Genomic DNA, 11,108 nt, shown 5'->3' on the forward strand with positions numbered 1-11,108 from the left:
CCTGGGGTGGTTCAGTCGGTTAAGTGTCTGCCTTTGGCTCAGGTCATGATCACAGGGTCCTGGGATCGAGTCCCGCCTAGGGCTCCCTGCTCAGCGGGGAGCCTGCTTCTCCCTCTGCCTGCCGCTCCCCCCGCTCATTCTCTCTGACAAATAAATAAAATCTTTAAAAAAAAAGAACCAAGATGTTTCAAAAAGGAAGGAATTATACAGGGGGTAATGAGGAATTAAAAAATGACTGTACTTTTTTTTTTTGCATCTGAAAAGGGACATGACGGGGACTATACTTTTGCATGTTTATGTGCTTCACGTGTATTTTAATCTCAATATAATCTGTAAGGCAGATATGTTATTTTATTCCCCAAATACGGTCTTTGGTCACCATGTCTCTCCCTATAGGCTTTCCCATCTCTAGAACGCCGTTTCCCCTGTGCCCTTTATCTAGCTAACCCAACCCGCCCAGCAAAGTAAGGGTCACAGCTGCAGCAGTAGGAACACCAGTAACAACACAGCTTTGATTTAATGAGCAGCTATTACGTACCTACCAGATACTGCACTGCCAAGTCCTTACGTTGTCAATCTTTACAACCGTAGGTGGCAGGTATTAGCCTCATTTTACAGGTGAGAGAAATACAGTTCAGAGGGAATTTCACTTGCCCGAATCATATAATTCTCCAACAGCAGAACTGAGATCCAACACCAAACCCAGGGATTCCACAGCCTAGCCTGTAATCAGCAGATGACCTCGAATGACCTCCCATGCTGAGGTTTCTCTGACCACCATCTCTCACGTCACCCCCTCCTCTGCGGTCCCACTACACTCAGCGACACTATCTGCCTCTTAACACTAAGCATAAGCTTCTCCAAGACCGGGACGAAATGGCATTTTCTCTTTGAAACCCTCAAATCCAGTGGGGGAGTATCTGGAGCATGACAGGCATGCAGTAGTACAGAGCTATCAGTTAATACGACCAGTTATTCTAACAGGATACAGTGCTCCTCACAGAGAATCACGAGGAAAACATATGCTGGGAGGATGATAACAAGCATCACCTTTACTGTGAACAGCTTTCTACATCCTACTCATCAAGATCTATGACAACTGTTTTGTTTTGTTTTTTTTAAGATTTTATTTATTTATTTGACAGAGAGATAGCGCGCACAAGTAGGCAGAATGGCAGGCAGAGGGAGAGGAGAAGCAGGCTCTCCCCTGAGCAGGGAGCCCGACGTGGGGCTCGAACCCAGGACCCCAGGATCATGACCTGAGCTGAAGGCAGCCGCTTAACCAACTGAGCCACCCAGGCGCCCCTATGACAACTGTTCTTCATCGGGGGTGGGGAGGGGTCCCCTAGACTTCTAAGGGTATGCAAAAACTTCAAATATTTCAGTAATTGAAATAATTACATATTTTATCACATAAAACAAGTTGTACAGGCTGACTAAAACAATGTTACTTTGCTTTTGGCTGATACTATATCATGCTGATTACATGTCGATTAAAAGCACTAATTAATGGGGCGCCTGGGTGGCTCAGTCAGTTGAACATCCGACCCTTGGCCTCAGCTTAGGTCTTGATCTCAGGGTCATGATTCAGGCCCCGTCGTAGGCTTCACGCTAGTTGTGGAGCCTACTTTAAAAAAGGTGAAAAAAAAATACTTAATAAAAGGGACACCTGGGTGGCTCAGTCAGTTAAGCGTCTGCCTTTGGCTCAGGTCATGATCCCAGAGTCCTGGGATCGAGTCCCGCATCAGGCTCCCTGCTCTGCGGGGAGTCTGCTTCTCCCTCTCCCTCTGCTCCTCCCTCTGCTCGTGCTCTCGTTCTCTAAAAAAAAATACTTAATAAAACAAGTTTGACAAATAAATGCTGTTTAACAGGCAAAAAAAAAAAAAATTTAAGCCTGAATACCCTATAGAATGAAAACATTAAGAGAGTTCTTGGTGATGAGACTAGGAGCCAACAACCCAGTCTAGAGAAGAAAGCCTTCTTTCAAAAGCTAAAACACAGGTACTGAGCCTGCACAATTACACTGCCATAGTTTAAATCTACTTATTTTAGAAGTGAATACTAACTTCTTTGGCCTCAATATCCTCTACTTTGCAGGGAGTGAGAATTTCGAAGGCACAGGATTTGGTATCCCAACACTAAGAGGTAGTTTACACCCCTGCTCCGTCATATCGCTGTGTCCTCGGTAAATCCTCCAACCTCTCTGCGTCAGTTTCCTCATCTAGAACATGAAGATAAATACTACTGCACCGAGCTACAACAAAAGAAGACAATATACACTAAAGTGCCATCGTTACTAATAACCAAGTTTGCAAAATTAACCAAGTAATCTGATACCTACATATCTATCTCCTGTATGATAAATGGCAGTCAAACAAACCATATCATCCCTCAAATTCTACTGTGTTTGCTTTTATGATGTACTAGATGAGGACAAATAAAGGGCCGTATTTATATACTTTCTCAAATGCAGCTCAAACACCATGCGGCTTCCAAGAAAATATTAACAAATTTTATTATTGTCATATATACAGATGTTAGGAAGGACAAATTACTTAAAATGGTTCACCTCAGGGCACCTGAGTGGCACACTTGGTTAGGCGTCTGCCTCTTGGTTTCAGCTTAGGTCATGATCTCAGGGTCGTGAAATCGAACCCTACGGCAGGCTCCTTGCTCAGTGCAGAATCTACTTGGGGTTCTCTCTCTCTCTCCCTCTGCCCTTCCACCCCATGCTCTCACGCTTGCTATCTCTCTCTCTCTCTCTCTCTCTCTCTCTGGAGTAAATAAATCTTTAAAAAAATAGCTCACCTCAATTTTGATCAAATCCTCAGATCATGTGAATCATAAGATTATGAGGGTACATCTGAACCTCACTCACTTCCCCCCCACCACCACTAATTTTTCTACACTTCTCTAACTTCAACATCCATGTACAAAGATCCATCCAATACCCTGGGGCCTCCCAGATCCTTGACTTTCTGTCTCCAAAAAGCTGTCCTTATGTTCCAGTCATACCTTCCCCTAGAACTTACTGTTAACCAACAACTGCACCATGTCCATAATTCTGATTCCCAGCAACTGAACCACTGATGTTTCCTCCAATTCCATTCTCGCAGTCTTCCCCATCTCAGATCATGGGACTAGCAGTCACTCTGCCCAGATTTGAAAAAAAACCTAGGAGTCATCCTTAATTCTTGACTTCCCTTTATCCAATCCAAAAGCAAATCCATCTTACTCTGCCTTCAAACTAAATCCCCAACTGTGAGGTCTTCTCACCACATCCACCACATTCACCAGAGTCTAAGCACAGTCCTCTCTCACTGTAGTAGCCTCCTAACTGGTCCGTCTTCATTTTCTCCCTTCTGCTCTATTTTTTAACATAGCACCCAGACTAATCCTTCTAAGATAAGTCAGAGCAAATCATCCCCCTGATCAAAACCCTCCAAACAGTGGATTTTAAGTCCTCACCATTGTCTAGTAACTCTTCCATGATCCGCCACTCACCTCCGTGCCCCTCCCCCAGCACCCTCCACTTCCCACAACTCTCTCACTTGCTCTGCTCTAATTACTTTGGCCTTCTGCTGTTTCTTGGACAAGCCAAGCTCATTCCTACTCACAGGTCTTTGCCATTTCCTCTGTCTAGAGTATCTCCCCCCAGATACTGTCAAGGCTCTCTCCTTCACTTCATCCAAGTTCTCTGCTCAAACATCCCCTCCTCAGGGACTCCCCTCTCTACCTTGACTAAACACTCTTGCACCCTCTTACCCTCTTATCCCTTACTTTGCTTTATTTTTCTTCAGAGCACTTACTGCCCAGCACCTTATAGCATTTATTATCAACCCCACAAGACTAGAATCCCCCAAGAAAAGTAGAATTTTGTCTTGTTCATTATTTTCTCCAAGTATCTAGAACCATGCCTGGAACACCCTGCACTTAATACACCTTTATTAAGTGGATAAAGTATTACCAAGCATTTTCACATATGTTAAGGGAATGAAACAATGGTCCTTCACGCGTCCGTGAAGAACATGAGAGTTGAAATGATGTTCACTTTTATTTCTATCTTCACCTATTAACACTAAAAGATAAATATAAAACAGTTTATGAGGACATTTACCCAGCTTGGGATTTAAATTATCTATATACACACACATAAAAATGCTCTGTTCTAGAGCTTCAGACTTCTCATTAGCATCTGCTTTCAGGACCCAATTCTAAACTTAGGTTGCCTAAGAGACTCTGAAAAACCATTTTCTGACAAATGCCAGGCTCTTTACTCCACTAGAAAATCTCTAAAACTTGAGAGATTATTCTCCTGAAATGATTCAAATAATTAGAAAAACATTAAGAATTGTGAGTTCCCTTTAGTGGGTACTTACTATTTGCTATACTCTCTGATAAGACCTTTGTGTACATTTGTGTACATTCCCTCCTTTAATACTAACAATAACCCTATGAGGGAGGTAATCCTGTCTGGCATCTTCAAACAGAAAAAGGCAGTGACTGCCAGAGGCATAACTCTAGATGACAGTAAAGAAAGAAAACTTTATATATTTTTTTAAGATTTTATTTATTTGTCAGAGAGAGAGAGAGAGAGAGAGAGCACAAGCAGGGGGAGGGGCAGGAGAGGTAGGCTCCCCGCTGAGCAGGGAGCCCAATGAGGGACTCAACCCCAAGACCCTGGGATCAAGACCTAAGCCAAAGGCAGCCACTTAAACAACCGAGCCACCCTGGCATCAGAAGAAAGAAAACTTTAAAAGTAGGAATCAACATTAAAAAGAGAGAGCAAGAGCAGGTCTTTTAGTGAAGGACCAAAAGGGTTATGTTTCCTATAAGGCCCATAAAACATCACTGTATCAAATTAGACCTTAAAAGTTCATGCTCTAATGACCTTGGCACCTTAAAAAGGTTATGCTAGTTTAAACTTAGAAGGCAGGAAAAAACTTTTTAATTTGCAATGAAAAAATTCTTTAAGTTCTGACACTTAAAAGGTATATGCCAAGTATCTGAAAATTCATGTAGATTAATAAGCATCTCTTTCTACTATGATATTAGATAAATGTGTTGCAGTAATACAGAGGTCTACCCCATTACACTGTTCACATGCACACGCACGTGCATGAGCACACACATACAGATATACACACCCTGTATCCAAAGAAGGTATAACATACCATTTAGGGAAGTCAAACAGGTCCTCATGGAGGAGGTGATATTAGAGTCAGAGTTCAAAGAAGAAACAGAAGTTTCTAGATATCAAAACAAGATGGGAAGGAGAGCACTCTATGAAAAACCTAAGTTCAGACCTTGGTGATGGATTCACTATTTCAAATATTTTATTGAGGTCTACTACAGTACCAAGCCCTGGGATGCAAAAATGACTACATAACAGCCTGTGCCCTCAAAGAGTGAAAATCTAGTGGGCAAAAGACATAAAAACATAATTACAACACCTAGCAATATTACAGAACAGTAACTGAGATGTACAGGGTATTAAAGAAATACAGGCCTGGCGCCCAACAGAACTTAGGGGCAATTAAGAAAGGTTTCCTGGGGCGCCTGGGTGGCTCAGTTGTTAAGCATCTGCCTTCGGCTCAGGTCATGATCCCAGGGCCCTGGGATCGAGCCCCACATCAGGCTCCCTGCTCTGTGGGGAGTCTGCTTCTCCCTCTCCCACTTCCCCTGCTTGTGTTCCCTCTCTCACTGTGTCTCTCTCTGTCAAATAAATAAATAAAATCTTAGATAAAAAAAAAGAAAAGAAAGGTTTCCTGAAGAAAGTAAAATCTAGGGGCGCCTGGGTGGTTCAGTCATTAAGCGGCTGCCTTCAGCTCAGGTCATAATCCCAGGGTTCTGGGATCGAGCCCCACATCGGGCTCCCTGCTCGGCAGGGAGCCTGCTTCTCCCTCTCCCTCTCCCACTCCCCCTGCTTGTGTTCCTGCTCTCGCTGTCTCTCTCAAATAAATAAAATCTTTAAAAAAAAAAAAAAAAAAGTAAAATCTAGGTTAAATCTTAAAGGAAGAGAAGGTTGGAGAACAGGGTACATGGAAGGGCATGAACAAAAGGTCAAGGACCCTCAGGGACTGATTAAAAGGAGTTTGCAATTTAACACACAAACAAGGAGCTACAGAGGTTTTTAAACAAGAGGCTGGGGGCGCCTGGCAGGCTCAGTCAGTGCAGTATGCGACTCTTGATCTCAGGTTATGAGTTCAAGCTCCACGTTGGGTGCTGAGATTACTTAAAAAAAAAAAAAATCTTTTAAAAAATTTAGAAAAAATAAACAAGAGGGTGACTTGATATTTGTCTTTTAGTAAGATAATTGAGGCAACAATGTGGAGGATGAGAGATTGGCAAGGACAATTAGCACACACACAAAAAAGATAAGGGCCTGAAATTAGGCCCAATCGGCATGTGATTATTAAATGAACAAATGATTTCACAAATTAGAGATAAGGGAGATAAATTTACAAGCGTTAGCTGAGGCATCTAGGATATTCAGGTGGCTATATCCAGAAGGCATCTGGAAATATAGATCCAGGGTTTTCTAACTCAGCTGACTAAGGTTATGGGTGTGCCATTAAGCTAAGTAACTACAGGTGGAAAAAGGTGTAAATAAGATCAGTATGATGTGCCTGTGGGTCAGCCAAGTGATGATGAAAAAGCAGGCAGGTGAACGTACAAGTCTGGACTAGAGACAAAGAACTGGATTCATCAGTGGCAGCAGCTACAGCCAAGGCACAGGAAGGAAATCTCCCAGGGAGAGACCATATATCAAGAAATAACTTAGGAAGTAATAAAGCTAACATTTCCCTAGTACTTACTATGGCTCCATTCAATCCTCACAACAATCTATGCAGTAGATACTATTATCCCATATTACAGGTTAAGTAATTTTACAAGACACTTAAAGAACAGTGAAAAAGCAAGGCTTAGGAGAGATTGGAGGAGAACTGGGAGCAAGCAATGTTAGAAATCTAGTTAAAAGATTCAAGAAGTGGGTGCCTGGGTGGCTCAGTTGGTTAAGCGACTGCCTTCGGCTCAGGTCATGATCCTGGAGTCCCTGGATTGAGTCCCGCATCGGGCTCCCTGCTCGGCAGGGAGTCTGCTTCTCCCTCTGACCCTCCCCCCTCTCATGTGATCTCTCTCATTCTCTCTCTCAAATAAATAAATAAAATCTTTAAAAAAAAAAAAAAGGGGCGCCTGGGTGGCTCGGTTGGTTAAGCGACTGCTTTCGGCTCAGGTCATGATCCTGGAATCCCGGGATCGAGTCCCGCATCGAGCTCCCTGCTCAGCAGGGAGTCTGCTTCTCCCTCTGACCCTCCTCCCTCTCATGCTCTCTGTCTCTCATTCTCTCTCTTGCAAATAAATAAAAAATTTAAAAAAAAAAATTCAAGAAGTTATCTGATCAATATCATGGAAAATTCAAGAAAGACAAAAAAAAAAGAAGAAAATAAAGGAGGGTGAGACCTAGAATATTTCACAATTTGGGGACATTAATAGTTACAATTTACTTTGCTTGTACAATTTGTTTCAGGAAGGACAAAGAAATATACTGGATTAGGTTGCAAAATGAGTTGAGGAAGTAAAAACAGTGATCATAAGACTAGTCTCTCAAAAGGGTCCAGCAATAAAGGAAGCAGGAACTAATGTTTACTAAGCCATAACATTTACAGTGCTGGGCAGCAGGGCAGGTGCTCCACATACCTCATCTAACATTTGCATTTTAAAAGATGCAAAAGATTCGGAAACACTATAAAACCTGTTCAAAGTCACACAGCCAGTAAGTGGCAATGGAAACATTTACACTCAAGGTGACATAAAGCTGACCAGAGACCTATTTTAAAATACAACATACAGACTGGAAAATTATTTAAGATTCCAATCTGTGCATTGGTTTTGTAATGTTCGGTGTGATAGTATCTAATTTGCCTTAAGAAAGCAACACAAGGGGCACCTGGGTGGCTTGGTCCAGTAAGCGTCTGCCTTCAGCTCCGGTCATGATCCTGGGGTCCTGGGATCGAGCCCAGCATCGGGCTCCCTGCTCAGCGGGGAGCCTGCTTTTCCCTCTCTGCCTCTCTCGCTCTTTCAAATAAATAAAATCTTTATTTTTTTTAAGATTTTATTTATTTGACAGAGAGAGCGAGAGTGCACAAGCAGGGGGAGTGGCAGGCAGAGGGAGAAGCAGGCTCCCCGCTGAGCAAGGAGCCCGAGGTGGAACTCGATCCCAGGACCCCGGGATCATGACCCGAGGCGAAGGCAGATGCGTTTAACCAACTGAGCCACCCACGCATCCCTAAATAAAAAAAAGAAAGCAACACAAAATTGACTTGAGAACAAATGAACCGTGTTGGAAAGAATGTCAACTTTAGCCTACCCACAGTGTACCTACTAAAAAAGCTTTCAGGGGCACCTGGGTGGCTCAGTTGGTTAAGCAACTGCCTTCGGCTCAGGTCACCATCCTGAAGTCCCAGGATCAAGTCCCGCAGCAGGCTCCCTGCTCAGCAGGGTCCTAGGATCGAGTTCCACATCGGGCTCCTTGCTCAGCGGGGAGCCTGCTTCTCCCTCTGCCTGCCACTCCCCCTGCTTTGTGCTCTCTCTCTCTCTCTCTCTGACAAATTAAAAAAAGCTTAAAAAAAAAAGCTTTCAAAAGAACCTATAAATCTATAAAACAAATAGAGTAACCAACTTATTCTCAGTGACCAACTTTGCTATGTCACTCTCACCTTCAGTGAAGGAAAAGAGAAAAATTGCAGATGAATTTACAATTCAAAAGATAAAGTTTCTCCCCTTCCCTTCCAAGCAAAGACTTAACCAAGTACAACCCTACACTTATATATCATTATATCATTAAGTCATTAAGTCAATTAGCTAAACTAAAGAACCCAAAATTTCATTCACATCTGTATGGTCAATATAATTATTTACCCTATGCGATAAATTTCAAAAAAAAAAAAAAAGATGTCATTAACTCGCTTTTGTTAAAAACTTTTTTCCACTTCCTTCCCAAAAGGAACAAGCACTCTTTCCTAGTTAACATTTTCCATTCAAACAAGTTCCTTCCTCTGTTCTCCAACTCATTCATTCTTTCATTGTGCCAGGTGCTAGGCCAGACTCTGGTAATTAAGACATAAATAAGATGCACTAGCCCAGCCTTCATGAAATGTACATGCTAGCAGAAGAAACAATTAAAGCATCTAAGTGACATTACACTGCTGCTAAGGAAAACCAAGTACTAGGAGGGCTTCACAGAGACAGGTTGGATTTCCTACAGTGATATTTGAGGAATGTGTTGGATTTGGGTAAAGGAGAGAATGGTGCATTACAGGTGGAGGAAACACCTAAAGACCATGAGATAGTAAAGAGGCTTTCTTAGAACAAAAGTAAAACCAATGTGGCTTGAGCCTAGAGAGCCAGGAGGAAAGTGGCCCAAAATGAAATGGAGAAGAGGGGCAGCAGTATTTTGGTCTTTATTCGAGGAGAATGTGAAATGTTTTGAGAGTTCTAAGCATGTGAGGCTTTGAGACACGTGCATTTTTAAATGATTACTCTTGAATATATCAGGGCTCCTCCCAAAAGCCATTCTCATGCCTAGACAACACACAAACTTCCCTAACAAGTCATTCATGGAGATTACCCACATAAAGGGGGACAAAAAACCGCTTCAAGTTGAATTCTATGTCAAAGGAAGATACTCTGAAAAAAAAGAGTAGTTTAAACGATGGCAGTGACTTAGAAAGTGACCTGTGAACTTCATCTACATATAAATACGAAAAATAGCGTTTACAGTTGTTTCTCGATTACAAATAACTTCCAAATACACGTATCAGAGAAACTGAATGGCTATTAACATTTAACAGTGACAGAAAATTACACTTTAATATTTAAAAATAAAGGGGCGCCTGGGTGGCTCAGTTGGTTAAGCAACTGCCTTCGGCTCAGGTCATGATCCTGGAGTCCCGGGATCGAGTCCCGCATCGGGCTCCCTGCTCGGCGGGGAGTCTGCTTCTCCCTCTGACCCTCCTCCCTCTCATGCTCTCTGTCTCTCATTCTCTCTGTCTCAAATAAATAAATAAAATCTTTAAAAAAAAAAAAAATATTTAAAAATAAAATAATGAGCCTGATTAAAGGCTTTGGTGCCCAGACAGCTTTCTATATCTTGAGGTGCCATCTATCCCTTCACACACTTTTTTCCTAATCAATTCCAGACTTCCTGAGCCCATTTTTGGTTTCGCTTTTTAAAGAATAAAATGTCTTCTGATTCATAACTTTCTTTACTACCAGCTTGAGAGATGCCACAGGATCTGGGGGGCACGTAACAAACCTCCAAGGTTTAAAGGGCTGCCAGCCATGCGGGCGCCCCACGGTAACTTTCCCGCCCTCCCCATCCCCCAAACTCCCCAGGACTCGCGGAGGCCCCCCCCCCCCTCCCGCGGCTCCCGGCCGCCTCCTCCGCCCTTTGGCCCAGGGCAAGGCCAGGCCCGCCGGGCCGGAGATGCAGCCGCCACTTCTTTCCCCTTCCTCTCCGGCTGAGGCGGGTGGACCCAGGCGGGAAGTGAGCGGATCCGGGAGCATGAGCATTACCTGGGGCCGGAGCCCGACAGCGCGGACCTAGTCAAGAAAGGCAAAGCCGGGTAGCCCCCACGGCGCGGCTGGTAAAAAGGTGGGCGGCGGGGAGCTCTCCAGGTGCCCAAAGCCAGCAGCGCAGCCTGCCCCGCAGCCAGCGAAGGTAAAGCTCCCCGCTCCCCGGCCTCTCCGCCCCCAGCCTCGCAGCCCGCTACGCAGCGTCACGCGCACGGCCAACGCCGGCTCGGGATTTCATTGGCGGCCCCTGTCGCCACCAGGCTCCGCCCACCGCCCATGGCCGCCCGCCCCGTCCCGGGCTCGCGGGAACCCAGGACCTGACGCCTGCCTGGCCCCGGTGCCCAGAGCCGGGAGCTACGCGCGAGAGGCTAGTGACACCGTTTTGCGCCAGCGATCCAAGGTGCGGCAGAGAGGAGCCTGAGATAACTTCCTACAAGTCCGAAACGGCACCCGGCGTGATAGCTCCGGACCGGCGAGTCTGGAGCCTCTTACAGAGACTCTCAGAAGCCGCCTCTAGAACCGTGGATCTT

General features: G+C 44.3%; 1 protein-coding gene across 2 annotated transcripts in view; it reads right to left on the reverse strand.

Annotated features, from left to right (window-relative positions):
- SOAT1 (sterol O-acyltransferase 1) overlaps window positions 1-10,771 on the reverse strand; it is a 77,483-nt gene extending 66,712 nt beyond the window's left edge. Inside the window, exon 1 of one of the 2 annotated variants that reach the window (XR_008506289.2) lies at window positions 10,579-10,771. The gene's annotated coding sequence lies outside the window, so the exon portion shown is untranslated. The remainder of the gene's footprint in view (window positions 1-10,578) is intronic. The other variant, XM_045877359.3, reaches the window with a different exon arrangement.
- Between the last annotated feature and the right edge of the window lie 337 nt (window positions 10,772-11,108).

Source organism: Mirounga angustirostris, unplaced genomic scaffold, assembly GCF_029215605.1.
Source record: "Mirounga angustirostris isolate CCGP_5_RB_7025 unplaced genomic scaffold, mMirAng1.0.hap1 SCAF_6, whole genome shotgun sequence".
Lineage (NCBI taxonomy): Eukaryota > Metazoa > Chordata > Mammalia > Carnivora > Phocidae > Mirounga > Mirounga angustirostris.